The following is a 25,037-nucleotide window of genomic DNA, read 5'->3' on the forward strand; positions in this document are numbered from 1 at the left end:
GAATCACGCCGTCTTCTCTGTAAGACAGATCTTCCCTACCGTTTTTGCCTCTGCAGAGACGACAAGCCAGGACATCTCCATTGAGCCCATAGATATAAACCTGAAAGAAAAAAAAACTGCTACTGTTGCTCTTGCCACCACAAGAACTTGGCATGTCAACCGCTGATGAAAAGCAGCTGTTTTTTTATAGCTGCTTTGTGTTGGAGGTACAGAGAGGAGAAGGTCACATGGTGTACTCAAAGCTGTTTTTATTTGAAAATGTCAGGGAGCAGCTTTGGTCTAAAGGCCTCTGATATAGCAGAAAGTCTTGACCTTAGTCATGCAGTGGTACTACAGCTACATGAAATGGTATGTTTCTTCCTTCCTTAAACTTATTTCAGAAAGCTATCAGAAATGGCCCCATATGAAAGGAAATATAACAAATGCATTTATTTGACGTGCAAATTATATTGATCTTAAAAGGTGTGCAATTTCTAATTGCTTTTATATTTATCAAACAGGTTTCTCCAACACACTCACCATTTGTTAGTGGTTGGATAAAACAGGTAATTCAACCCAAAAATCATGACATTGTTTGAGCCAATGTTGATGTATTGGGCTAGTTGGTATGAACTTGGGTTCAAACAAAGGACTGTTCCAGGTTTAATACAAATCAAGCTCAATTTACAGATTTTGAGGCACAATGTTTATTACCACAAAAAAAAGCGACAAGACTAGCGATACACTGACATGGTTTCCACATTTAATGGAAATCATTTCTTGTTAGAATAGTAAAAAAGCTTTTGTACCTCATTCTACACTTTTAAAGCATAATTCCTAAGTAAAACAGTGATCTGATGACAAAATAAGGTAAGTGGCAAAATATCGGTATTGGCCTAAAAGCTTTTGTTAAAAAACATATTAACCAAAAATATTACACAAATATACTATACACGTTAACATGATTCAAGTGTGATACAATCACTTAGTAACCCTGTCAAGTTATATACAATATTACAACTTCAATGCCATTACCATAAAGCAGGTAAACCCAGAAGTGATTATATCACCCTAAAATCATGTGGAGCTCAGATTTATTCACATGCATGTTTAAATTAAGGGCCACATGGGCAAAGTAACTCAAGAAGTACATGTCTTCTCTCCAGGACTACATGTCTTTGCATTTTAGGGCTGCAACTAACGATTCATCTAATGATTATACGACTATTCAGGCGATTATTGCAACGATTAATCATTAGACCTTAGCTGACTATTAAGCTTGTGCCCCAACTTAAAAGTTTGTATTAAAAGCGCTTAACAAAAATAGAGGACAAAATCATCTTTTAAAAATACCTCCAAATGACATTCACTAAATTAAAGGGGGGATAAAACACTTTTTATTAAGTTTAATTCACTGCCAAAAACAAAATCCTGTTATAATCAAGTATTTTTGTCTTGTTTTCCATTTAAAATTGTCTAAAAATGCTTAACAAGATACATTTAGCCTACTTGAAGCAACATATTTAGAATTGCTTTAAGACAATGCATCTTAAAGTGTATTTTGTATAAAGGATTATTTTTTCACGTGGTTATACTTCTGCGAGTGCAGTAAAGACAAAATATACTTAATTTCAAGATCTATTCTCTAATCTAAATATCTGATATACTGCTTCTCAGATTAATGTATTTAAGGATTTTTAGATATTTTTAAATATTTGTATTTTTAATATTATCTTCAACATTCTCAGATAATCATTTTTCTTCTGCAATATAGCTGCTAATGTATGTGCGTTGTTTTAAAAGAGTTTTCCAGATCTGAAAACAAGCCAAAACAAAATCAAAAATGTATTTTTAAGCAGAGTAAATTAGGGCAAGGACTACCCTCTCACCTTTTTGTTCACTTCAACTCAAACAAAAAACCAAACTCCCTCTTATTAATAAAGCTACATATTACCAATTTTCTTCATGATAAAAAATGCACAGTGACATATGTATGATTCAATAAGTCATGAGCCATCATGTTATAATCTAGCTGCAGCAAGCACACGCATTCAAGGGACTTGCATCCACGTGACAGGGTGTGCATCAGCCGGGTGCGGTTTCAATCTCTCCCCTTAGATTGGGACACTTTGTGCAACTCATAGAAGAGGCACACCATCATTAGAGTTCCATATCAGAGTTTTGATCTCATGTTACGTTTTTGTTTTGTCGAATAGTTGTCGACAATTTTTTTAATGTGGACATTGTCAATAACGGCGACTAATCGTTTCAGCCCTGTTACATATTACAGACGTACAGAGTATTGCATGACAAATCTATTGCCTTGGTGCCAGTCAGGAACTCAGCTTTCTTCTTTCCTGCGATCCACACCTCTGCTGATGATGCAAGTCTTATCAAAGATCATATGCAGACTTGCATTAGAGCCATTTCCCTCTGCCTTTATAGCCCCCTCCCTAAGAACAGAGCCTTGGGGTTATTTACAAGCAGTGCAACAGAAATCTAGGTTAGGCTGCAATTGAAGTGTGAACTATCGCACACTACAGCAGACAGTGCCTCAAAAGACTGAAGCTGCTCACTGGAAAATAAACAAGAGCAGTAGGTGTGTGCGCAAAAAAAGAAAAGCTTGTGGCAGGAGCCGCCACGGAGCATCGCAACTCGGGCTGCCGCGTCATTTCAAACCCCATAACCCTGCAAGATTACGTGTGCGATTACAAAAGCAAGGGAGTAACGAGATGACCTGTGCATGACTCCACACAAGCAGCATGTGGTGAATTTTGTCACGGGTGCACCTTTACCATGCACCTTGCATCACGGTCAGGCAAGTTAAAGGCTTTATTTGTGCGGAGAGATTTGTGCAAAGCCCAAACCACTAGGCTACTTCACACAAATCACTCAAATCCACACATTCATGTCTCCACCATACAATCTTGTACAATAAACTTTCAGGCACCTGCTCGTTGTTTTCTTAGCACTCCTCTAAACGGAGCTGCACCGTAAAAGGGTATTTTACAAGGTACATCAGAAATAAATATCTCTGTGGACCGGTTAGCTCAAACAAATTAAGGTATAAATGAACATGCAATTACAGAGGCAAGAGAGTTCTTCTCAGGGACAAGCAAATCAATAACATTTGACAAGTGCAACAGTACAACAGGCCAGAACATCTTTCACAAGATGATCAGCCCAAGGGGCAATGCAATAGCAATTAAATTAAGGACACCTGAGAAAATAATTTAATCTCCCATCACAGACTTTCAACCCATTGAGTAAGAACATGAAAATGGGCAGCATTTTAAGATGTTTACCATGACCGAGATGTTTAGAACATGAAACACAAGGAAACTTACATCTGTCCTCTAATTTTACCCACTGGATTTTCCCTTGGGAAGGTATAAGGGGGTTGCAGAAAAGGGACTCAATTTAATGCCAAGACAGAGATATGGCTTTAATCCAGAACAACGGAAAGAAAATGTTTATATCTTGGATATTAAGTAGTTTTTACCAGTTTAGGTTTAGATTGGGTTCATCATTTGCCTATTATTTTTCAATGTATTCAACTGTTTTATATAGGCTTTGCCTAGTATTTTTATTACAAACATTTTGCTCTTGTGTATTTGCATATTGCAATTTTTAGTTAATGTTATGTTATTGTGGCACTGAGCTGAAGTAACACTATCTTGGACAATGACCGTAAAGTTCGAACCCTAACTCATAGGCCAAATCCACACTAACGTATTCATTTGAAAACTCTTTTTTTTTTCTTTTTCTTTCTTGTGTCTTCGTTTTTTTGATTGCTGTTATTCCAGTGGAGGAAAATGCCATTCCCATGTGAATGACACATATGTGTAACAGTGCATTTTCTAAAGAAACTGTATTAGTGTGAATGGGGCCTTAAGACTAGTTATAGACAAATAATCAGTTTTCACTGATATTCACATTTTTAAACTTCAACTGTTAATGACTCTTCTGATAAATGGGGTCCCCTAAAATTACTTGAATGTACGTAACAGCAATTCATTCGAGCAAGAAATGTATTGCAGTATAGCTTAAAGGAATATTCCGGGTTCAATACAAGTTAAGCTCAGTCGACAGCATTTGTGGCATGTTTAAATCTCATTCATCATTTTCTTAAAAAAAAAAAAAAAAAGGGGGTCATAGTGAGGCACTTGCAATGGAAGTGAATGGGGCCAATTCGCAAAATTAAAATTAGGCTACTTACAGTTTCAAAAGCATAGGGAAAACACCAGACACATCTGGCAGACGACATGGTGCGTTCTAAAATTCAAAACAACTGTTTTCAATGAAGGTAGGCACGCCACCGCCGTCATTTGCCGTCTGTCGGCGGTGCCCAGCTACAACTCTGGAAGCTGCTCAAATTTCTACCCTGCCACGGAGATCAACTCACATATTTTCCATTATATTCAACCCAAATCATTATCAAAGGACATAGATTATTGACTTTACTTTTCTTAATTCTTAAATAAGGGAAAAAACCTTGGTAACTTTTGTGTACTGTCTGCAACCTGAACCACATCTACATGCCCGTGTTTGATACCCGTGCCGTGTCCTAGCCGTGATGCAGCACTTCTTGTCCAGTGTGCGACCACCTTTAATCAACCACAAAAACAATGATTTAAACAACTTTACAGCTCAAATAATACATGAGCTTTAACAGAAGAATTAATGCAAGAGCTTTTAGAAGTTTCACATTTCTGCCTTTAAACACTCCAAAAGTTACCCGCATTAACTTACAATGTAAGTGCCTCACTGTAACCTTGATTTCTACTTTGTTTCTTCTCCCAATTCGGCATGCCCAATTCCCAATGTGCTTTAAAGTCCCCATGGTGGTGTAGTGATTCGCCTCAATCTGGGTGGCAAAGGACAAATCCCAACTGCCTCCACGGCCAAGACAGTCAACCCACGCATCTTATCACGTGGCTTGTTGAGCGCGATGCCATGGAGACAATCCACCGCGGCATCCACGCTCAACTCACCACGTGCCCCACCCTGAACGAACCACATTATAGAAACCACAAGGAGGTTACCCCATGTGACTGTACCCTCCCTAGCAACTGAGTCAATCTGGTTGCTTAGGAGACCTGGCTGAAGTCACTCAGCACACCCTGGGATTCGAACTAGCCAACTCCAGGGGTGGTAGCCAGCGTATTTATTAATGCTTTTTTAAAGAAAAGGAAGGGACGAGTCAAAATGTTAATTTTTGTGTTAATCAACATTATGCCACAAACGCTGTCAGTTGAGCTTAACTTGTATTGAACTCAGAATACTCCGAATACTTAACAGTTAGGCCACGTCCACACCAAACCATTTAAGTTTGAAAACCTGGTTTTGAATGTCATTTAAATTATGCGATTATGAATAGCACTTTCAGAAGTCTCCCGTTTTTCTTTTTAATGAAAAAGGCTGTTTCAGTGTGGATAAGTGGTGTAAACCTAGCGAAATTCATGTGTTTTCAAACAAAAACATATTTGTGTGGACTATGACAAAAATTTCACAACAATTCCAAAAATGCATGTTATTGATATAATTGAATGATTATCAAATACCAAAAACAGAAATATAACAATGTTTAATCAAACAAAACATATATACACACACACATATATATATATATATATATATCGTTTATCAGATACAAATATTATTGGAAGTCATAAAAATGATAATATCATTCAGCCTCTGGATTAGAAATCAATGGCGAGGCACAGAATTCAAGAGAATTTGGTTACTAGAGTCATGTTTCTCTAAATTACAATCATCGAAAACACAAACATTGAGTGCAGTGTGCTTATCTCTAGTGAGCTATAACAGGCTTTTCCATCACAACCCATTCCACAATTTCATCAATACCTTGTTTTGGAGTCAATCTAGCGTCTAGTTAAATCTGATTGCATGTTGCAACACTTTAAGACCATATTCTTGTTCACTGAAGTGCATAAAACGAAGTAAGCATATATTGAAGGATAGCGTTGAAAATGTCTGGCAAGCTCATGGAGGTCTTCGTGTCCCTCGACAAGAAGGGGGAAAAAACCCTCACACAGCTGAAAGGTTTAAAAACGTCTCCATGGAGAGTTGGACGTGATGAACATGCCAAAATGCCAAATAAGCACCAAAATAAAAGTATATATACATATATATGTGTGTGTGTGTGTGTGTGTGTTCTCATGGTTCATTAGTGGTACACACTGAGGTAACTTTGTTACATCTATACAAGGATGAAAAGGAATGAGAGGAAAACAAATTCATAAAAACAAATGTAAGAGATTGATCTGTAGGGTTACACTTTGATTTAGACCAAACATAGACCTTTTGCTCTCATTAAACAACATTTCTTTCCCAAATGTCAGACATAACAATGCCATATTATTTACTTCATAAAATGAGACATAAATACAAAACCTGATGTGTAAACACAAAGATTGAAACAACACTAGAAAGAACACTTTTTCTTTCAGAAACAACACTATGTTCAAAGTGTGGGATGATAAAAAAGGCGCCAAACGGCGATAGACTAAAAGAGAGTCAAATCAATGAGTACATGAATAAACAATCCACCTTCAGAGAGCAAATACAACACAGAAATGAACGTTTACATGTCCAATAGCAGATTTACTCGGTTTTCTGCTTAGACTGACACTATTGATTACAGAATTAATCAATGACATCTTAATTGATCCAATAATGTCCTTTAAAATGGCAATAAGAGGACTACATTAATTGATGATGATGACAATGCGAGATAATGATCTTAAATTAGAGATTGTTTAAATATATATAGCTACATAAATTCAATGTCAGGGCGATAATCGATTATCAACTTGACATTAATGAATTAATCATCTTAGTCCTTCATTTAAATCACCAATAATAACTAGCAGGTCGTTATCGAAGCACTACGCCAAATTGAACTCGCATTCAAACAAACAAACAAACAAACACACACAAGCAACGTCGATTCGAATCCTGTTCTGATTCGGAACCGATAATAGACGGCCGTTACACATTTTAGAACGGTCGATGAGGCGTTACAAAAACCAATATACACTACTGACGACGCGTTTTACGCGACGCAACAAACACTCGAACGCGTCCTAGACAGCTTCACTATAATGGGAGCGTTCTAGAGTGTCGCGTCGCGCACGGCGCTCGCTTGCAGTCTACATTGGGGTCTTACACCTGTTTGCATTTGGTTTGCAATAGGAGCGTCAGTGTCTCTGCAGCACAAAGAAAGCCAAGCCTAAATATACAGCCAATAATTCACCCCAACTGCCTAAAATGCCCTCCAAACGACATCTTACCTCCGTGGAAATAGATAGCCGTCACATCGCAACTATTTTATCGTGTGGATGTCAAGCTTATAGACTCATCCGAGCGAGAGGGGGAGAAGAAATCTCGCCCTTCTACTTCTCCTCTCTCCATCTACACGAATCAATCTGCGCACACACACACTTTCACTGTCCAACCTCAAGACCCGAGCAGCAGAGCACAGATTCAGCGACATCGATCTCCATACTTCACTGTGCAACCTCGAGACTCAACCAGCCGAGACCAGAGCCATCCAAATAAACTTGAACACTCTTTTTAGCCTTCCCAGCTCTACTGTTTCAACCTTTGAATGCAGTTATATTCTTAATCACAACAGCATTCAAAGGCTGAAACAATACATTTGGGAAGCCTAAAAAGAGTGTTCAAGTTTATTTAGATGGCTCTGGGCTCGGCTAGTCGCTGAATATCTATATTTTGCCTTTTTTAAACAAATTGTGTTTTACAAATTATTTAGCTGTTATTTCATATTTTTTTGTCCTTGCTGCCTATATATTTCGGTAATCATAATAATGGCAATAACTGTTATTGAGGTCTGTTTTGTACAGCTGGAATAATAAAAATAACATGAAATAATAATTAAATATTTAATTAATTGGTTAATTAATATATAGTGTACTTTCTGAACTTAAATCCAAGCATACATATACATATATATAATTATTATTATTATTAATACATGTTTGCTGTACAGCCACAAATCCAAACCAGAGGTGCCCAGAATATATACACTTTCATTGCAATTATTTATATTGTAGTAATAATAATAATTATATATATATATATATATGCGTATGTACACACTACATATACACAAACAAATTATCAATTTCATAAAATTCCATAACATTTAATTGAGTAATATTTAATAAAATAAATAAAATAAAAATAAATATTTGAATTTGTATAACATTAATTTGGGTAAACATTATACAATTAAATTTGATGGAAATTTGTTATGAAATTGAAATGCGGAAATATAAAAAAATAGGTTAAAATATTTTTTAGTGTAGGCGTTTTACAAATCATATATTATTATTATTATTCTAATTATTATTGTAGTTGTCATTGTTATTATTATTATTTGTACTATTATTAGCCAATGCTGCTCAACGTAATACAAAATAAATAAATATATAATAACAAAAAACTTTCTCTGTCCAGCCTGAAGACTCGACCAGCAGAGTCCGTCCTCTCGATCCCAGAAACCTCAGATCAACACCACATGAAATCATTTCCCGACACCGCAAAAGAAAAGCAGTCATTTACCGTTTTAAATAGGTGAAGATGAACAGATTCGATTCCAAAAAGTGACCAAATTCCTTTCGATTCTTCTTTGATGTGCGAACAAAAAAGGCTGATGTTTAAACCAAAGTTCCTTCTCGTCGGTCCGTGATGGTTACTGCTGGAGGTCAATGCGATGGTCGTTCTTGGGTTATTTATACTCTAGCTCAGATTCTGACTTCGTACCAAAAACGAGACAGAACCAGGAAACGAGAATGTTTTATTCCTGGCAAATCGACAGGACGACTGCGCGGCGCTTGATTGCGCGTCCTGCTCTGAGTCCTTATGACGAAGAAAATCAAATAAAAAAGAAAGACCAAATTAAACTATACAGCGAAAGTCAAGGGCGATTACATGGCGGAGCGAAGGTTTCTCCCCAATGAAGTGGGTTGTTGAATAAACGAGGGCTCCACGGCGTCTTTTTCAGAGTGTCTGCTGCTCTGCACTTAATGTGTAACTCCAGGGTCGAGCTTTGCAGAATATCTGCCCCTTCAGATGGAGGAGGAGGCGGCATATACCTTCACACTCCACCCCTAAACGCCTCCACCTCACTGCCATTGTGATCCAGTCACCAGACTGTTAGCATTGACATAAAACAGTCATGTCAAATGAATGTGAAATATATGAATCATGCGTTAAGTATAATGGTATTTTTGATAATAAACATGACTGTTTATTATTTGGGTTAATAACGTGACAATCGTTTTATTTATTTATTTATTTATTTATTTTATCCAAGTTATTTTAAGGACCTATTAATAAAAATACATTCAATGCAATACACACAAAACAATTAAATATTTATCTGCAATGATAAACATGTTTTCTGTTACTGAGTAATTTTTTATATTTTTCTGGAGTTTAAAGTAAACACTGCAGTGTGGTGTAACAGTCCGGAGAGAGAATATGTATATAAAAAAGTGTTATTAAAATAATTAAAATAAATGTTGGCTTGATTAGCACAGAATTATTTTTTTTCTTAAAAAAACACAAGCAAAGAAACATTTAAATAATAAAAATAAATCTTTTATCCACCAAATCAAAGACAGGTGGAGTAACTGACATGACGTTTGCCATTTTGTTATCATAATTTTGTTTTCTTGTTGTTGAAAATTGTATAAATGTTTTTGTTTGTTTAATTAATATTGCAAAAAAAAAAAAATCAGCCAATCGTGTGGCAGCATTGCAGTGCATAAAATCATGCAGATACGGGTCAGGAGCTTCAATTAATGTTCACATCAACCATCAGAATGGGGAAAAATGTGATCTCAGTGAGTTTGACCATTTCATGATTTTTTGTGCCAGATGGGCTAGTTTGAGTATTTCTGTAACTACTGATCTCCTGGAATTTTCACACACAACAGTCTCTTGAGCAGGGTGAGTGAGCATGTAATGGAATGCGTACATTAATTTCAACCCACAGTGATAAATTGCAAACAATTGTATGGCCCGTGAATAATTTTGTAAATACTCAAATGGCCCTAAATGGAAAAAAGGTTCCCCACCCCTGTTCTAGTGTTTACTCAGAATGGTGCGGGGGTGGGGTCGGGGGGGGGTTGATGGAGAATGGTCAGACTGGTTTGAGCTGATAGAAATGCTACGGAAACTCGGATAACCTCTCTGTACAATTGCAGTGAGCTGAATAGCAACTCAGAATGCACAACATGTTGAACCTTGAGGCGGATGTGCTACAACAGCAGAAAACCACATCGTGCACTTTGGACCGTAGTGTTCCTAAAAAAGTAAGTGAAGCAGGCTGGCTGGTTCATTGTTTTCACACAGTCTTAACCCCTTCACCTATGCTTACATTGCCCGACTCAACATGTCTTAGGAAGATAATGTGAGTTAAGGTTTCTCATTCCTCATGAGGTCTACATGCTGCTGTACAGCTTGAACAGGTCATGTAATCCCTTTAGATCCAGTCACAAATGTCTGTCATTACCAGGTAAAATATAATCAGCTGTATACCTATGTGGTTTAATTATGTATTAGATGGACAGTGAATACCCAAATCTGGAGGGAAAGAAGAGACCTTTGGTCTCTGGTGTTGCTCTTTATTTCTGCAGAGAATTAGATTTTCAACATCTCCACAGTTTCTCATTCTGCAATCAATATCCAGCCATTTCAGGAAATAAAGAAGGGGCATCTGAGACACAACCTGGGGTGGCTATCTCAGATCAATAAGCCCAGCAGTACCTGAGGTCACATTTAAAGAAAATAGTCCAAAAGCCACCAGACATTTGATTGATGAGGTAAGGCCTGGAAGTTTTCAAAAAGCTAGATTAGAAACAGCAACCTTACGGCAACATTCACAATAGCTAAATATTAAGTTAAAAGGCATTCAAATGGGTTTTAGGGTAATAATGTTCATTCATGTTCACTTTGTTAAAGATTTATAAAGGGGTAATTAATGATCAATAACTCATTTACAAATGCTTTATAAATCATTGATATGCAGTTATAATAACATGAATCAAAAGCAGACTGCCATGCAATACTTGCCAAATAGTGAGCCATTTTACCTTGCATGTTATAAATGCTTAATATTACTTAATCAGCATTAGCAACCTATACAAATATACCTTTATGTACCTAGGACAACACCATTTTTTTTTTTTATATTAACGTGACAAGGAAAGTGACAACACAAGTGAGTCAATAATGCTTATTAAGCATTTATAACATGTAGGTTAAAATGCTTACTATTTGGCAAGTAGTGCATGAAAGTCGCCAATTTTATTTATGTTGTTATAACTGAACAAAATAATCTATGATATATTTTAAATGACTTATTAATCATTAATGAACACCTTCATAACCCCTTAACAAAAGGAACATTAATGTAAAGTGCTACCGGTTTTGGGTGGAAAGCATTACTTTTACTAAAAATTACATGCTGACATTTTATTTGAACTCTTATTTCATCAATGTGAGTAATAAGAAATGCAAGCAAACTCTAAATATAATTGTGGCGGCATTACAGTAATGAGAATTGGTTGGATTAATGTGTATGAGTGTAATGAAAATAATCTCACAATGCAAAAAAATAAATAAATCATAATTGTCCTAAAAATAGGTTTCATGTTATTTCTTCAAAATAGTGTAAATAAGTTTAAAAAGGCCTTGCAAATTTGCTTTTATCAAAAAATATTTCAATTTATTTGAGTCGTTTGACAAGTCAATTTCAATTTCAATTTTGAACTGACATTCAGGGTGACAGTATGGCAAGCAGTTTTAACTTTTATTCATTTCCAGGATATGAATTCTTGATATCAACAATTACATTTTCACAGTTAAAATGATAGTTATTGATATCAGGAAATCGATATCTACTAGTAACAATGGCATTTTTTGATATCAGAAATTACATTTCCACTAGTAACAATGCTAATTCTTGATATCAACAATTACATTTTTACTAGTTAAAATGCTCATTCTAGATATCAAGAATTTTATTTCAACTAGTAAAAACTATAATTCTTGATATCAATAATTCCATTTTAAACTAGTGACAATGTTCATTTCTGATATCATGAATGTGATTGTTTCTAGTTAGAAAGCCATTTTAGATATCTGAAATTATACTGATATCATAAATACATTTTCAGATATCAGAAATGAACATTGTCACTAGTGAAAATGGAATTATTGATATCAAAAATTAACATTGTTACTAGTAGCAATTCAATTGTTGATATCAAGAATAGACATTTCAACTAGTGACAATTGAATTCTTGATATAAAAAATAAAGGGTTTTACTAGTACGAATTGTATTTCTGATATGTGAAATTGGAATTTCAACAAGTAAGAAATCAATTCTTGATATCAACAATTGATTTTGAATGGCAGCCTATGGTGACATTGTCACTAGTGAAAATACAATTACAGATTTCAAGAATTATAGTTTTTACTAGTTGAAATACAATTCTTGATATCTAGAATGAGCATTTTAACTAGTAAAAATGTAATTGTTGATATCAAGAATTAGCATTGTTACTAGTGGAAATGTAATTTCTGATATCAAAAAATGCCATTGTTACTAGTAGATATCGAATTCCTGATATCAATAACTATGAAAATTTAATTGTTGATATCAAGAATTCATATCCTGGAAATGAATAAAAGTTAAAACGGCTTGCCATATGACAGTGCATTTTGGGTGAACTATTCCTTTAATTCACATATGTGCACAGATACTGTAAGTTATTGAATTACTCTTAAGGAATGGTAAATATTTTAAACACATAAGAGATCTCAAACTATTTTATCCAATAACGCTAGCAGTAGTTTACTATTCAGCTAATTTTAGATAAAAAGGGTCACAAAAAAAATATATATATATATATTGCAAATGCCGTTCTCTAATCAGAGGTACACAAATTGCAGTAGGACACAGTTACATGTTAGTCACAGTAAATCCATTTGAGTGTGTCTAATGTGAAGTGACGAAGCAATGTCACTGAGAGCAGTCATGTTTTCAGGGCTTCAAATCCTATTTGCTTTTTCACTTAAGGTATTAAAAAGAAATGACAAGCAAGAAACAATGGTGTGCATGGCTCTCTGGGATACAGCGTTTTTTAGGTAGGGATGTTGCCCTGTGAAACTGTAACACTGTACATTCATACTGTTCATACACTGATGAGCAAAAACATTATGAACACCTGTCTAATCTGCTGTTGCTCCTCCGCGTGCCGCCAAGGCATGGACTCTACAAGACCTCTGAAGGTGTCCTGTGGTATCTGGCACAAAGCCATTAGCAGCAGATCCTTCATATCCTGTAAGCTGCGAGGTGGAGCCGCCGTGGATTGGACTTGTAGGTCCAGCACATCCCACAGATGCTCAATCCACATGAATGGCCGGATCCAGGGTTTCCCAGCAGAACATTGCTCAGAGCATCACACTCCCTCCACCGGCTTGTCATCTTCCCACAGTGCATCTTGGTGCCCTCACTTCCCGAGGATGCATGGCTGTCCAAGTGATATAAAAGAAAACGGGACTCATCGGACCAGGCGACCTTCTTCCACTGCTCCAAGGTCCAGTTCTGATGCTTGCGTGCTCATTGTAGGTGCTTTGTGGTAGGTGCAGTTAACAGGGGTCATCGTGGGCAATCAGATCGTTATCAGGGTGTGATGCACACACATTCCTCCCATAACCATCATTAAAAGTTTCTGTGATTTGTGCCACTGTAGACCTTCTCTCGGTTCAGACAAGATGGGATAGCCTTTGTTGGCCTCGCACATTGATGAGCCTTGGGCGCCCAACACCCTGTTACCAGTTTGTGGTTTGTCCCACCTCGGACAACTATCAGTAGCTACTCACCACTGCTGACCAGGAGCAAACCACAAGCCTTGCCGTTTCAGAGATGCTCTGACCCAGTATGGCCATAACAATTTTGCCCTTGTCAAAGTCGCTCCGGTCTTTACTCCTGCCCATTTCTCCTGCATCCAACTTGTTGACTATGAGAACTGACTGTTCACTTACCATCTAATCTACACATGTGGCCTTGTAAGAAGATGATCCATGTGATTCGCTTCGCATGTGAGTGGTCATAATTTTTTGGCTCATCAGGGTAGCTCCCAGCAGCCCCTTAAGAACAACTTACGGTCTTACAGGTGAAAGAACATGAAAAACTAGAAAATCACACAGACTGCCTCAGTCTTTAGAAGATTTATATTGCCGCTTATTTGAATAAAGCCCATTCCATCCTGTCATATTGAACCCCACAATTAAAAACGAATAAGAATAAGTAAGTATTTTACATAAATACATTGAAGCCTTTTTATTAGACCATTAAGATTGGTTGCATTGTGGCATTATTTTCATGGCAATTAAGCAAAGATTTAAGTATTTGGTAGTATTCGTTGAAGTCCCCAATTTACATCTAATTTTAATTAAAAAAAAAAAAACATGTCTGGACAGGATGATTTTCATTAATGTATTATAGTAATAAAAATGTAACGATCATCACCAGTGCAAATAATGAGAATAAATTACACAAAATAATATTGAGCTGCATTACCTTAATGAGAATTGTTGTGGGAATTTGCTTAATTGTCATGAGAAAAATATGAGAAATCAAAGAAAATCTTAAATGGTAATAAATTAGGCTTTATTTTCTTTATTTATGCTGATTTTAATCAAATATATAAACTGCTGGCATTCTCATAACTGTATTGCTGAAAATTATATCTAATAAGGATCATCGAGGTGTATAATAAGAATTACAAACAAACTCAAAACAACATTACAGTATTACGGACTGAAAGTTGGTGAGAAAAATGGGTTTAATTGTCATAAAAATTAGTCACATAAAAAAAACTTGGTAACACTTTACAATAAGGTTCTATTTCACTGAAAACAAAATTGTGGTAAAGTAAATATAGCTGAACAAATGAACTACTTTCTACATTAAATAAGTTTAAGTGTGAACTTGAAAATATTAAGTAAATAAATAAATTCTACATTTGTACTCAATTTAAACATGTAAAAATGAATGCTCTAGCTTTAAAGTAAATATTATTTACAGTGGCAGGAAAAAGTATGTGAACACTTTGGAATTAGCTGGTTTTCTGCTTTAATTGGTAATAAAATGTGATCTTATACTCATCAATGTCATGAGTAAAGACAAACACAATGTGCATAAGCTATCAATACACAAACAATTATAATCTTTCATGTCTTTATTTAACACATCCCATTAAACATTCACAGTGCTGTGGAAAAAGAAAGTGAACCCTAGGATACGATAACTGGTAGATCCTCCTTTGGCAGCAATAACCTCAAACAAGCATTTCCGGTAGCTGTGGATTAGACTTGCACAATGTTCAAAAGGAATTTTGAACCATTTTTCCTTACAGAACTGCTTCAGCTCAGCCATATTCTTAAGGTGTGTCTGGTGTGAACGGCTCTCTTGAGGTTATTCCACAGCATCTCTATTAGGTTAAGTTCTGGGCTCTGACTGGGTCACTCCAAAAGGTGGATTATCTTGTTTTGAAACCATTCTGTAGTGGATTAACTTCAATGTTTAGGGTCATTGTCTTGCTGCATCACAAACTTCTTCTGAGCTTCAGCTAGCATACAGCAACCCTGACATTATCCTGTAGGATATCTTGATATGTTTTGCAAAAAATTTTTCCTTCTGTGATGGCAAGCTGTCCAGGCCCCAAAATAGCAAAGCAGCCCCATGATTCTCCCTCCTCCATACTTCACCACTGGGATGATGTTTTCATGTTGGTATTCAGTGCCCTTTTTACGCTATAGTACGCGTACTATAGCGTAAGAACACGTAGTACTGTGTGTTCTTCCCAAAGAATTCAACCGTAGTTTCATCAGTCCACAAAACATTTTCCCAGTAGGTCTTTAGCAAACTTCAGGTGTGCAGCAATGTTTTTGCTGGAAAAACTTCCTTCGGCTTCCTTCCTGGTGTCCTGACTTGGACACCATGTCTGTTTAATGTTTTCCGTATAGTAGACGCATGAACAGAGATGTCAACCAGTTCCAATGATTCCTTCAAGTCTTTAGATCTCACTCTAGGGTTCTTTTTAAACGGCCACTTCTAGGGAGAGTAGTCTTAGTACTAAATCATCTCAGTTTTATAGATAATACGTCTAACGGTGGAAAGATGAATATCTAAGCTCTTCAAGATAACTTTGTAACCTGTTCCAGCTTTATTCAAAGCAACAATGTTTGATCGTAGGTCTTCTGAGCATTTTGCGAAGCATGGACCAGGTCAACAGATGCTTCTTGTGAATAGCAAGGTAAGTCAAAGTAGCTCTAACCCACACCTCCCATTTCATGAATTGGATGCCAGGTTTGCCAACCCTAATTCTCTTTTTTTGTCGTCTTTAGCCTAGAGATTCACTTACTTTTTCCACAGCACTGTTAATGTTTATTGGCATGTGTACAATAAAGACTAGAAAGATTATAATTGTTTGTGTTGTTAGCTTAAGCACATTATGCTTTGTCTATACTTGTGACTTTAATGAAGATGAGATCACATTTTATGAGCATTTAATGCAGAAAACCAGCTAATTCCAAAGGGTTCACATACTTTTTCTTGCCATGGCATGATTGTTTGTTGTCTTTACAATGCATCATCATGTACCAATCCTAAAGAAGAAAAGTTTTTCATATTTATTTACTTATATTTTAGTACATTTTACTTAACTTTCGGAGCTAGCGTTACAATCATGCACCGGGCTTGAATAATAAATGCACTGTTCTCAAAATAATGAATTGCTTTGTGTAGGGGAAAATTAAATCATCCAAATTAATTAATCTTGATGAGTATTTAGAACTTTCTCTTTCTTTTGAGTTCATGAAACTGACACCTTTTAAGTAACCTGAATTGTTTTATTGTTTTGACATTCATTAACCTGAGTTTCAATTAACTGAGATTACTTTTTAATTTTAAATTCAGCAAAAATATATGAGCATCTATCTATCTATCTATCTATCTATCTATCTATCTATCTATCTATCTATCTATCTATCTATCTATCTGTCTATCTGTCTGTCTGTCTGTCTGTCTGTCTGTCTGTCTGTCTGTCTGTCTGTCTGTCTCTGTCCATCCATATTTCCAAAAATCCATCCATCCATCCATCCATCCATCCATCATCCGTTTATCTGTCTGTCTGTCCATATTTTCAAAAATCCATCCATCCATCCATCCATCCATCCATCCATCCATCATCCGTTTATCTGTCTGTCTGTCCATATTTCCATCCATCCATCCAATTAATTTGAGATTACATGTTAATTTTAAATTCAGCAAAAATATATGAGCATCTATCTATCTATCTATCTATCTATCTATCTATCTATCTATCTATCTATCTATCTATCTATCTATCTATCTATCTATCTATCTATCTATCTCTCTGTCTGTCTGTCTGTCTCTGTCCATCCATATTTCCAAAAATCCATCCATCCATCAATCCATCCATCATCCGTTTATCTGTCTGTCTGTCCGTATTTCCAAAAATCCATCCATCCATCATCCGTTTATCTGTCTGTCTGTCCATATTTCCATCCATCCATCCAATTAATTTGAGATTACATGTTAATTTTAAATTCAGCAAAAATATATGAGCATCTATCTATCTATCTATCTATCTATCTATCTATCTATCTATCTATCTATCTATCTATCTATCTATCTATCTGTCTGTCTGTCTGTCTGTCTGTCTGTCTGTCTGTCTGTCTGTCTGTCTGTCTGTCTCTGTCCATCCATATTTCCAAAAATCCATCCATCCATCCATCCATCCATCCATCCATCCATCCATCCATCATCCGTTTATCTGTCTGTCTGTCCATATTTTCAAAAATCCATCCATCCATCCATCCATCCATCCATCCATCCATCATCCGTTTATCTGTCTGTCTGTCCATATTTCCATCCATCCATCCAATTAATTTGAGATTACATGTTAATTTTAAATTCAGCAAAAATATATGAGCATCTATCTATCTATCTATCTATCTATCTATCTATCTATCTATCTATCTATCTATCTATCTATCTATCTATCTATCTATCTATCTATCTATCTATCTGTCTGTCTGTCTGTCTGTCTGTCTGTCTGTCTCTGTCCATCCATATTTCCAAAAATCCATCCATCCATCCATCCATCATCCGTTTATCTGTCTGTCTGTCCATATTTCCAAAAATCCATCCATCCATCATCCGTTTATCTGTCTGTCTGTCCATATTTCCATCCATCCATCCAATTAATTTGAGATTACATGTTAATTTTAAATTCAGCAAAAATATATGAGCATCTATCTATCTATCTATCTATCTATCTATCTATCTATCTATCTATCTATCTATCTATCTATCTATCTATCTATCTATCTATCTATCTATCTATCTGTCTCTCTATCTGTCTGTCTGTCCATCCATATTTCCAAAAATCCATCCAACCATCCATCCATCCATCCATCCATGGTTTTACTCTTTGAAAGTTGATTTACACCGTCTTTACTGTTGATTTTGTTGTTAGATTTGACAGCTTCTTATTTGTGAAGTCTGAAGTAAATTTCTACTAAAAATGACCCGTTCATGATCCAAAAAATAATCTGTTGATTGCTGACATCATGGTGTTTTGTCACCAAAAGTTGAGGTCTGCGTGCGCAGCTCTGGATATTGTTTCTTTCAACATTAAAGCAAGGTGATGTTGTCTAAAAGAATTCCCTGTGGAAGGCTTGCGTATGTAATGTAATTTATGACAAAGTACATTAAAATGCATTGAAATGCTAGTACACTTTTAAAAGCATGGTTTAAATCAGTGCTACATTGCTTAAGTAAAATGTTCAAACAAAGAGTGAGTAAAGTTTACTTGAAATCCAGTATTGCAAGGTAAACTTTACTTGACAATTTCTGTTTAAACCCACCAAGAATTGTGTGTAGCCTTTACTTGAAAATTTGGTCTGTTACAATCAAATACAGTGAGCCATTGGACTTACGACAAATCAACATGCCCACTGTACCATAAAACCCGCTATCAGACTGGGCCTCAGCTGTTCAGTTTGGCCATATAGGAATACATATAGGCACAGCATTTCTCCAGTGCCAAATTGAGTTTGTTCACAGTAGTTCTTGAAATGAAGGAGCACCAGCTCTCAACATTAAGCATCTGCTTGTCCAGGAAACAGAGTGCCATGAATTTTTAATCCAGAGGTTATGTTTACTGCTCAGGTTGTATTAAAATGCGTTGGCTGAGAAATGACATCTACATGCTTTGATGCATGAACGTTCACATATAATCCAAGTGTCTGATTTAGTTTCAGCTCCACAGATGAGCAAACATGAAGATGCAGAAGGGCATGAATTCTGCATTCATTCAGTGTGTGTGCGCCCATCGGTGCATGCATACCTGCAGTGTGTTTTCTTTTCCGCCCCAGAGGCGATTAACCCAGTCACACTTGGACATCCTGGTGAACATGGTGTTTCTCTGATTAATAATTTATTGGCACCATAAATGGGCTTCGAGCTGCATGAGGGGGGCTTGGAAAGACAAAAAAGACAGCTGAGTACTAAAAAATTGGCATTGCTCTTCTATAGCAACTGTTCAAATTAGGGCATTTGCGCATCCTTTCCTGCCATCAAGATGCATTTTTTTAAGCTTCTCTGAGAATTAAATTATAAAGTGTCCAAAAATGTCTCAACTACAAGGTAGATTATGAAAGGGCAGTAAGTTCATCTGTGCCATCTGAAAAAGAACTGCAATATGCATGCCGACATAGGCATTATAGCATGGCCACAGTCTATGCCTCCTCTTAGACTAGAAAATTCTCTAGGTTTACATCACACAGGCAAACACAAACACATCCGATTCATAAATCAAAATATCATGGTGGATGGCCATTTCAGACATGCAATATTTCCAATTACAGTTGCAAAAAAGTTGCACTCTGCATCAATTACAACTCTGATAAGATCAGTAATGTGTGAAGATGAATGTAAACAACATGGCGCGAAGCGTGATTATTTCTTAACCCAGAAATCATACATTTTTCCACAAAGTTCTGCGCATCTTAAATGAATAGTTCACCCAAAGATGAAAATGATCTTGTCATTTACTCACCCTCTTGCCATCCCAGTTGTGTATGACTTTCTTTCTTCTGCTAAACTCAGAAGATTTTCAAGATTTTCAGAAGAATATCTCAGCTCTGAAGGTCCATACAATGCAAGTGAATGTTGGTCAAAAAGCACATTAAGGCAGTATAAAAGTACTCCATAATACTCCAGTTGTTAAATCCATATTTTCAGGGGCAATATGATAGGTGTGGATGAGAAACAGATCAATATTTAAGTCCTTTTTACTATAAATCTCCACTTTCACATTCTTCTTCTTTTGTTTTTGACATTTCATATTCTTAGTACATATCGCCACAAAGATTATGAAAAAAATGTGATTGATACAACAGTTGACCCGACCTGTGCACTTTCAATGCATGCAAAAACATTCAGTCGAGAGAGAGAAATTGAATCTCATTAGCATCTAAATGGTGTGTCAGAGGGTGAGAAATCAGATAAATATGTTGTGTTATATATCCTATTAGACCGCATGCCACCCACTGTTAGACAAGCTACATTATTAACTCACATTTAAAGACCAACGTTGACAAACAGTAGCCCAACATTCATTTATTCAAAATCGCATATGGAACAATTCAGTTGTTACAACTCATAAGTGAGAAAGAATGATATGACATGTGGAATGATAAATGTGCTGTTTAAAAGTGACCTGGATTGAAGGTAAAGGGGGTAATTTCTGTTCCTCTAGCTAGCGACACCAAATGGAATTGCAAAAATATGGTTTTCAAACAGGTTTCTTTGAATACTGCTCCCATTTTCCAATGTTTGGTCAGGTTGTAGGAGATAGTCCCACCCAGAACGCATACCATTGAGCCAATGCTACTACAGTATGTTGAGCTGAACAGAGCAATGCTTTTAAAGCGCCACAGAGCCAGAAATCACACTTAAACCTTTTGGTAGAATCATTCTGCCAATGGATTACTTAAAGTTGTCTCTGCATATTAAACAATGATATTGAAAAGTATTCAACTTTGAAAAAGTTGCATATTCACCTTCACATTTAATCTAAAAATAAAAACTTTCACTCTTCATTAAAGTTAGTTATTTCAAATGCAGGCTTGAATAACTTTTACATAATTACTTCCTAATTTTATCAAAGCAAATATTACATCTTCCAAATCCTCTTATTTATGATCAGATAAATTATAGAGATTTATGGAGACTGATTGAGTCCATTTCATCCAATTTTGGTACAACATCATAAAGTTGCAAGTAAAATTATCATGCTGGCAGGGAACAGTTAAAATTGCATGAGATTTTATTAACAAAGAAATTAGTGGATCTAATCAAACAAGCCTGTGTTTTTAGAAAATATACATTTATCTATTGTGACGAAATATAATATTACAGTCCATATTATTTAACTTGTGGCATTCGATGCTAAAAACCATATACACTGGTTACATTTCACCCCTATATCATCATTAAATCCCATAAACATTCTAATTACAGAAAAAGTACACAAAAACAGTCACTTTATTAGGAACACCAGTACACCTACTTAATTATGTGATTATCTAATCAGCCAATCAGTGTATTGCATAAAATCACGCAGATACGGGTCAGGAGCTTCAGTTAATGTTTACATCAACCATAAGAATGGGGGAAAAATGAGATCTCAGTTATTTCAACCGTGGCATGATTGTTGGTGCCAGATGGGTTGGTTTGAGTATTTCTGTGACTGCTGATCTCCTGGGATTTTCATGCACAAATCTCTAGATTTTACTCAGAATGGTGACAAAAAAACAAAACAAAAATCCAGTGAACGGACAGTTTTGTGGAAGGAAACGCCTTGTTGATGAGAGAGGTCAATGGAGAACGGCCAAACTGTATTGAGCTGACAGAAAGGCCATGGTAACTCAGATAACCACTCTGTACAACTGTAGTGAGACAAAAACTCATCGAAACATGAGGCGGATGGGCTATAACAGCAGAAGACCACATCAGGCACTTTATTAGGGCCATAGTGTTCCTAATATAGTGCTTAGTGAGTGTATGCAATCTACACACATGATACATATCACAAATAATATCTATAATTGTCTCAACATCAAATTTTGGTTGGATGAGCTGCATTCAAAGCAATTGTAAAAAAGTGATAAATGCACAACTATAAGTGCACATTCTATATTAATGTGCCAAGTTCCATTGTTTGGCAAATGTAAACAGCCTACAGTTAAGGGGGTGGCACACTGGACGTGTCTGGCGGATGTCAGTGCGCATTCTAAAATGTTAAATAATTATTTTTTATGAATGTACGCAGACTGCCGCTGCCACTTTGCATCTATCGGTGGGGCCCAGCTAAGACTCCAGAGGCTGTTCAAATTTCTGCTGCGCTTCGGAGCTCAACTTGCATATTTTAGATTAAAATTGACCCAAATCATTATCAAAGGACATATATTATTTAATCTAGTCTTGTTCATTTTTGAAAAAGGGAAAAACTTTAAGGGTAACTTTTGTGTGTACTGTCTGCCACCTGAACCAAATTGATGTGCCGTGTGTTTGATACCTGTACCGTGTCCCAGCAGCGATGTGCCATGGTGCTTCTCGTCTGGTGCGCAACCGTCTTTACACTGCACTGTAGAACCTGATAGAAGAATTGCTTATGGTGATTATTATTATTAATAGATGTCACTATTTTCTGAACATTGGTGTCTTTTATCATATTGATCTTGCCGCAGTTTTATAAAAGCAAAAAGCCATGGGAAGCTGTGCGTTACAGTTATTTTACCACTGGTAAGCAGATTTAAAGCTATTTCAATTATAATTTTTATGATAAGTTGTTAGGTTTGGTCTTGGTGGACTAGATCTGCTGCATAATCATTTAATGCATATTGACTTAGACAGGTGCTGCTGAGGAGGTGGAGGGTTTCAGTTAGAAAACTCTCATTGCACTCTGCAGTGAAACTGGCTTACCTGAAAACAACCGAGGCAATATAAATGTTAGAAAAAAAGGGAGTACACTCAATTATTGGCTTATGTTATTTAGTTTTTTATATTTGTTTTTGTGCTATGTAGATTTTCAAGACAGAACTTGCTAAAGAACACAACATGGTAAAATCACTGTAATGCATGCTTTTTTCAACATTAGAAAAAACATTTGGTTTACAAGTAGGGATTTTCAGTTATGTTAAATGAATATAAAGCTAACTCATTAAACATGACCAAAGTGATTAAAAATGTTATTAGAGACCATTAATTACAAGAAAAAAATACTCATGTTAAAGCAGCATCCTTGTAAATCAAACATGGCCTTTGTTTTCAAATCTACTTACTGTTATTGTTACTGATTTAACTTGGTATTCACTGAATACTCTTTGTTAAGCAGAAATATGTTAATATCATTCAGTAAGTTTAAGCAGTTGGGCTGAAAGAATGCACTGGCAGACATACATTCCAGCAGCTGAGCAAACAACAAGCAAACAATGAGAACTAATCGCTCTGATTACGGTTGTAATGCAGACGCTCACGCACAAAACCCACTTTCACACCCACGTTCCTCACATCACTCTTCATACTGCAACCTGAGCACCCAAAAGACTACACCGGGTAGGAGGGTCATCCTCAGGTAGCTGGAAGGCTCGGATATCATATGACACGGGACCAGATAAACATCTGAGTGGGCATGTTGGCTCATAAAAGAGATTGAGGCTTGGAGGAAGGATTTAAAGGGGCAGCACCTGTCTCCGTAGCAAATTAAAGACTTGTGGCTTGGAGGTACAGAAGCGAATGAATAAAGCCTAGGGGCATCAGAAAGAAAATATGAGAAACTGGAGTCTTGCTCTCAATTTAATTTCAATGCTGTCTAGGAGAAATAATTGAGATATCAATGAGATCTCATTTGTTATTTATCTTTCAATAGTATCTCTTTGGTAACACCCTAGTCCACACTACTTGTCCCCTTTGAAATACATCTGTTCCTGCTGTAATGTAAATAATCACTAGAAGGTAACAAGATCCACCCTCACGTCTCTAACCTTTTTCAATGGGAAAGTTGGTGAGAACCAAATTATCCTCGTAGTAGCACCCCTCTATGTTTCTCCTTTTGGTTCCCTTGGGGCACAAGGACGGGTCACTAAGTGGGATGACATGTAAAGCCACGCCATTGATCTTTTGTGTTGGAAATTCTTTGGAAAGCCTGACCTTACATTAGTATGTTCAGCAAACCTTTGGAATTCCATCTGGCTGTAGCCTTTTGTGATCACCTGAAGCCTCTTCTATTGTGAGAAGCTTGTACGTCTGCAGGGCACCAGAACTAGAAGCGTCTCACCTTGCTTATCACCAGTTCTTTCATTAAGAAGCTTGTTTATCCCCAAACATACCCCTGTATTTAGCAGAGACCCAGGGAATGCTTGCTTAGCGCCAAGACACCCCTTAAGACAAACCTCAAAAACAGTGCCCTAAAGCCCTTGGGCTATGGAGGCATTCCAAAGTAATTTCAGTCCCAGACAGTGTTGCAACATATGGGGTCTGTTCCAAAACCTGGTGAGCTGCCTCACTGCCTACAGTGGCAGTATTCTTACAGATCTGAAAAACAAACAAACAAAAAAGTTTAAGCTGGTTTGCTGATTTTATCTGGTTTTAGTTGGTATAAGCTCATCTCCAAGCCTAGGCAAGATCTGAATTGGAATGCTCTGCATTGGCAGCAATTTCGTGAGACTTGACTCACTATTGATTGCAATAGAGCACAACAGTGTCTGACCATAAAATCCACCATAAAAGAGTTCTAAGCCATACACCAAACCAATCAGCTCCGAGGTGAAACACAACATTACAAACTTTGTTTTGAGGCAAAAAAAAAGTATTTAAAAAAGACAAAGGTACAAGGCT

General features: G+C 36.4%; 1 protein-coding gene across 2 annotated transcripts in view; it reads right to left on the minus strand.

Moving 5' to 3' along the window:
• Positions 1 to 9,075, minus strand: part of dag1 (dystroglycan 1) — a 54,083-nt gene extending 45,008 nt beyond the window's left edge. Inside the window, exon 1 of one of the 2 annotated variants that reach the window (XM_052124360.1) lies at positions 8,590 to 9,075. The gene's annotated coding sequence lies outside the window, so the exon portion shown is untranslated. Of the gene's footprint in view, positions 1 to 7,295; positions 7,415 to 8,589 lie in introns of those variants that run through there. The other variant, XM_052124361.1, reaches the window with a different exon arrangement.
• Between the last annotated feature and the right edge of the window lie 15,962 nt (positions 9,076 to 25,037).

Source organism: Xyrauchen texanus, chromosome 50, assembly GCF_025860055.1.
Source record: "Xyrauchen texanus isolate HMW12.3.18 chromosome 50, RBS_HiC_50CHRs, whole genome shotgun sequence".
Lineage (NCBI taxonomy): Eukaryota > Metazoa > Chordata > Actinopteri > Cypriniformes > Catostomidae > Xyrauchen > Xyrauchen texanus.